Below are 6,507 nucleotides of genomic sequence, written 5' to 3' on the forward strand. Positions count from 1 at the left end.
GAATCTCATAGATAATATGTTGTGAGGAAGAATGTGGGCACAAAAGAGTATATGCCAGGTGATTCCACTCATATAAAGCTCTAGAATAGGTGAAAGTGATCAATGGTGATAGAAATCCAATCAGCAGTTATCAGAGTGTCTCTGTGTGTATGAAAGAGGGAATGTTGAGTGGAAAGTAGATTGAAGAAACTTTCTGGATGAAGGAAATGCTAATTCTCTTTATCTAATTGATATATACATGGGTGTTTACACATATTAAAATCATCATTCGTGTTCACTGAATGAACACGAGGTGTGTTCGTTATAATACTGTAAAATAAGTCACACTATTTCTCAGTTTATCAAGTGCATTCTCACACAATAATGTTTTCCAAATATTTCTAAGCATCACAATTCTTTCTTTAGACAAAATGTTACATGGAATTTCAATATATAAAATAGCAAAAGCCAAGTTTCTGGAGTTGAGATGAGGAAGGGGTTCTGATCAATGGAAAGCATTAATAAATACAGATGAGAAACCACTACACATTAGCACACAAGTGACCTTTCTGGTCATTTTAATGACTCAGGCAACCAGGTGGGTTGATTGCCCTTCTGATGGTTGATTTTCGTGGATTTTTAGTAGTGGATGGAAATAGAGAACTGATCAAGATTATCCTACATTTCTATTCACTGTCAGGTTTTAGGGAATCATCTACATGAAATTTTAAGTTTTCATTTTTATATGACCATCACTCTCACTGTTGCTTAAAAAATTCCTCTTTTCCCCAGAGGGGAAAGATGAAGGCCACATAAAAAACTTGGATGTTTTTGGCTTTTCCAGTTATCACAGCGTAAGGAACCATGAGCAGCAAAGTCTCCTGCAACACATGCTATGAAGCAGTGGGGAAAGTCCTGCCTGGGAACCAGCATAAGTGCCTGCAGTGTCTGGAGATCGTGGTGCTTCAGGTCAGCTTGTGGGCCTATGACTCTCAGAAGGACAAACACTTCTTGGGCACCATCAGGCTTAAGTCCACTCCCCGCCCCAAATTCTCCATGTGTGTCCTGTGGGACCAGCAGCACTGTGAAGAAGTCAAGGTTGTGGATATCCCCCACATGGCGCTCAGGAAACTCAACAAGAATAAGGAACTGGTCAAGAAGCTGGCCAAGAAGTATGATGCCTTTTTGGCTTCCGCGTCTCTGATCAAGCAGATCCCATGAATCCTAGGCCCAGGCCTGAACAAGCCTGGCAAGTTCCCTTCCTTGCTGACCCACAGTGAGAACATGGTGGCCAAAGTTGATGAAGTGAAGTCCACCATCCAGTTCCAGATGAAGAAGGTGCTGTGTCTGGCAGTGACTGTTGGCCACCTGACGATGACAGATGATGAGGTTGTGTACAATATCATCTCAGCTCTCAACTTCCTGGTGTCCTTGTTCAAGAAAAATTGCCAGAATGTCAGGGCCTTGTGCCTGAAGAGCACCTGTACTAAAGCACAGCTTAATAAACCATACTCCACTATCAAAAAAAAAAAAAAAGGAAAAACTTGGATGTTTTTGGATCGGTTGATGCCGACTGAGGTTTTCATTCTCAACAATGTCTTACTCACACATTTTTGGGTTTCCCATCCTATAGCAGCTGGTTTGATTCATTTATTTATTTTAAATTCAATTTGTGATACAGTTAGAAGAGCCTGTCAGCAAGGGAGAGTCAAATGGAAAGTTTATTTTTTTTTCTCCAAAGGGTAAATGGTGGACAAGTAGGGGACTGCTGGCATGGGGCTTATTGGATTTATTTGGTTTATTTCTTCCTAAAATCCTTCCCTCTAAGAGGACAAAGTTCTTCTTTTCTCTTTAAGTGCAAAGCCCAAAGTGAGAAAAATTTGAAATTTGATTTAAATTTTTTGGTTCGGAACAGACTAAAGAAAACACTGAGGCTGACTGAATTTTCTTTAATTTAAATAGGAGAGAGATTGGAATTCCCACGAGAGGACTGATTGTTGAAATTCATATTTATTTTTTTAAATCTGTCATTGGGGATATGCTGATTTTGAAGGATAAAACAGAGAGTAAGGAGCTCCAGAAATATGTGTGAGACTGGGCCATGAAAGGATGAGAAAGAGCTGAAGCCAGTGATAGCCGATAGCCCCACCAACACACTGAGACTGGCTCTTGAAGCCACCTGCAAATCCCGTCTCAACTATTGCCCTGTTAGGCTTTATATTTCCTCTGTTAGAAATATTTCATGATTTGAGTATGAGTTATACAAAAACAAAAAAGAAACAATAAGACCCCTAAACCAAAAAAACAATTAAGGAAAATTCTTCCAGTTGAAAATGCTTAGCAAACTGGAATAAACAAAGGAAAATGATGTCTTTATTGTAGGATTTCCCTGGACCTGTAATATTCTCATGTGCATTTTGAATCTCCAAGAAGAGCTATAGGATTAGCCATGCAAGAAGTCTTAACTTCAAATGAGAGGAAAATTTTACCCATTTACCTCCCATTAACATCTTCGGAGGCTGACCTCAAAATTAAAAAAAAAAATGCTTTGATGAAAGCATTGAAAAATTACTGTTAAAATGCAAATCATAACAGGGACATGATAATATTTAAAAGCATTATTAACCAACTTAATTACTCAGTTTAGTTTATCAAATTAACTGCAAGTGCCTTGTAAAACTCTTGTGGGAAGGACATTGGACTGAATTAAAGCGTGACAGGGGACAGACGATATCGATAATCTATCCAGAAGGCCAGGAAGACATAGTAGATCGACCAAAGTGACAACATTTCTGAATTTTAAATAATTATCAGCTTCAATTTCTGTAGCAAACATCAGTCAAGAACCATATAAGAGAAAAGAGACGTTCAGTTTATTTAAACACAAGAATCACACACATCAGATTCTAGCATTTCTATATTAACTTAAAACATAAAACAAATAAATGATTGCCAGCAACAAATGGAATGTTTAAAGTTTTCTCTGGATGCAAATTTGTTTTTCGTTGTATGGAGAACTGACATTGAAACTCAAGGTTTAGCTGGTTTATGTTGACACTACCAGTGGCATCAAACCTATTTCCTTTCATTTCCTTTCCATTTTTTTAAAAAAACTTTTTTTGTTTTTTGGCTGCATCATGAGGCATATGGGATCTTAGTCTCATGCCTCTTGAAGTGGAAGCATGGAGTCCTAACCACTGGACCATCACGGAACTCTCTCCTTTCCTTTCTTTATGTTCATTTAAGTGAGATTTCCCTGTCTCTCCTCCAGGTGAATCTACCTGATTGGATTCTGGCCAGTGCAATGTGGGCAGAAGTGATAAACTCTGCCTCTAGTCTTGGTATACACAGAAAGTCTTGCATGATCCTCATTTTCTGAACCCTCCTATCTGCTAGGTATGTGCTACCAAGGCAACAAGAAGGCAGAGTCATGTGATTATAGCAACCTGGGTTCCTGAATCACCATCTGGAGGACAGTCACACAAGCATTCATACTGGATTTTGTATAGGTTAGAATTAAAGTTTTATTTTGTTAGGTCACACAGATTGCTAGAGTCGGACATGATTGAGCATGCATGTACCCACTGAGATTTTGATTTTGTTTTGGTAGCGCGTTTCACCTTAATTGCCCTGGCCAACACAAATTCAGGGAATAAGGGCATGTTTACTTGTGAAAGCTGAATCTAGAGTAAGTTACTGGTCATAACTCATTCTTTCCATAGTGGCTGTACCAACATGTACTTTGTGCTACTCCTGCCTCATTCCATGGAAATTGCTTTAAAATCAGATTATTATGTAAGATTAGCTTTAAAGTGTTCCAGTTTTTTAATATCCCCCACTGGTATCCTGCTCTTGTCTCCCATCTGCTGCATTAACAGTGACCACTCTGGACTAAAGTGCTCCAATTCCACCGTGGTGTGTTTTGGGTCATATACAGCATATGTGGCTGTAGAAGTCACTTTCCCCAGCCATGAAGTGTGGAACCACACCTCAGAGGATGCAGACCAACCCAGGCAGAGGACCCAACGAGGATCTGCTGACCTGGTAACCTTTCTCGTATTTACACACATTGGCCCTTACCCCAGCACAGCACAGCTGGCTGAAACAGTCCTCAAGACTTTAGGAACTCCTCCCAAGAGAATTTCATGAAAGTATGAACTAGTCAGAAAATGAAGATGAAATTAATGTAAACCTTGCTAAGGAATTAAATAAATGTTCTGGAACAGGAACTTCAACAAGTGTGATAGGAATCACTCTCTAAACAGAGTGAAGAGGTTAAGGAATATTTGTAATGCAGATTTACATCTGGTGAAAGTCTCATCTGATAAAAAATATATGTATTTGCTCTAGTCTAAGTGTGAATGACTCCTTTTGGAGAGTAGATACTATGGCTCTTACCTAGAGGAACTCATAAATCCATGTCCCTTTTTATAGCCAAAGACGAATTTCAATTGACAAGTCAGCTATTTTGAAGTCTGTAAGATGTAATCCTATAAACAGGGATAGATCTAGGTTTTGTGAGTCTGGAAGGTTATACAGTTTTTAAGACCTTCTTTCAAAAGTGAACACAATTTAGATATGGAGGTAAATATTTATTTTGAGTGGGAAATGAAGTCTCAGTGAGTTACAGATTTTAAAGCTGACTGCCATAAAAGTCACGGTGTGACGCATGCGTACTTTGTCGTGTCTGACTCTGTGACCCCGTGGGCTCCTCTGTCCTTGGAATTTTCCTAGCAAGAATACTGGAGCAGGTTGCTGTTTCCTTCTCCAGGGGATCTTCCTTACTCAGGTATCAAACTCATATCTGGTGTCTCCTGCAGTGGTAGGCAGGTTCTTATCTGGTGAGCCACCAGATAAGCCCAGAGAAGTCACAAAATCCAGCAACATTATGGGTCAATTAGTAGACTTGCTAACTTACTTCTATAGCACTTTTTCTTACATTTTTAGTTGCATACTCTGGTCATCTTGTTTTGTGATAATGTATGTAATATTTTCTGTATAGAAAATAAAAAGATAACTCAATCTCTTTTCTAGCAAATTTAGTATGAATGGTTTAGAAGCTCCTTTGGCCTCACACTTTTTTTTAATTAGCAATTTTATGTGAATTATTAAGATTATTAAATTTAGGAAAAATTCTCTATCAATATTCCTTTTATACATGATCTATTATGATTGAAAAAACTTTTTCATAGACTAAGTTCTAGCCCCCTGATTTTGAACCTTGCTTCTTGCCACTGCACACTGTCCACATTTTTCTGGTGTCATATCATGACATGACCTCTGGCCCTACACCTTTGTATCATGTGCTGGGTAAGTTAACACAGCAGATATTAGGAATATTCCTGAAAGCTGTTTCTGGATTGGGATGACTGGAATAATTTGATTACACATGGAAGTAATGGAAAACCAAATAAATATATTTCAACAAACCCCAACTACATGTATCTTGTAAGTCAACATTCTTTGAGCTACATATTAAAAATACCATGAGTAGTATTGCCTTTTGACTTTAGTGAGCCAGGCTGCCACACACGATGCTGTGCCTCAGGGGACCCTGTGCTTTTCAGTGCCTTCCTCCAAATTGCCCAATTTCTCTGAGGACTAGTTGGGACTGGCAGTGTCAAATGGATGGTCTCTATGGGTCATATGGGTCATCCTTATGGACCTTGGTCCTCCTTTCAACTATTGGGATGCTCTCTGACCTTCTACCTCATGAATGGGGTTGACCAGATGCCCTAATGATCTATGCACCTCAGATTTAGAGTGTCTTTGGGGATGAATTACACACATTAGTAAGGGCAGCATTTCCTTCATGAAAACTTGTGATACTGGGCCACCAAAATAGTGCTAAGAGACTGATTTGAGGTGACTTTCACTCATGTCTGAAGAGTCTGGCACTCTGAGCTGCTGACAGTCCACTCTCAACCCTTAAACTTCAGCTATGGAGGAAGATCTATATATCGGCTCTCACCAGACCTTGTTATAACTGTCCTAAATATATCTAAGATAGGACCTTGACTTTTCTATACATTTTAATAAATTGTTTATATAAATAGAGGCCCAACAGAAATATTTTGTCTGGGTCCCTGCATATCCTGTAAGAAGGCATGCTGCAGCCACTCCTGCACAACCTAACAAAAAAAAAAGCAAAATGTGAAAGAGGGGACATTTGATGGAAAGAGATGACAGTCTAAACTGATTGAGGAAATATTATTTTTGTTTATTTTATAAAAACATATGGCCACTGAATATCATGTGATGTGTGGAGCCCATGCAAGTGAGGGGCTTGCAGTAGTAAATAATTCTACTTCTGCTAATGGACTTGATTTTGCAAAATGGTAGTATTCTCCTAGACTATTAATGATACCCCATAAAGACAATGAATTTAGAGTTTATTTAAAGTGTAAATAATTTAAAGAACTGTTGCTTTTGCATAATCCGCTCTGCTGCATCCTATTCCAAACCCTGCAGAAAGTGTCTTTTTTTTCCCCCACACAACTGACCTTAATAACAAATACAGTGGAATTT

General features: G+C 38.8%; 1 pseudogene; it reads left to right on the forward strand.

The window, feature by feature from the left end:
- Positions 1–843: 843 nt before the first annotated feature.
- On the forward strand, positions 844–4,128 carry LOC138433142 (large ribosomal subunit protein uL1-like; annotated as a pseudogene).
- Positions 4,129–6,507: the final 2,379 nt, after the last annotated feature.

This window comes from Ovis canadensis, chromosome 2 (assembly GCF_042477335.2).
Source record: "Ovis canadensis isolate MfBH-ARS-UI-01 breed Bighorn chromosome 2, ARS-UI_OviCan_v2, whole genome shotgun sequence".
Taxonomy (NCBI): domain Eukaryota; kingdom Metazoa; phylum Chordata; class Mammalia; order Artiodactyla; family Bovidae; genus Ovis; species Ovis canadensis.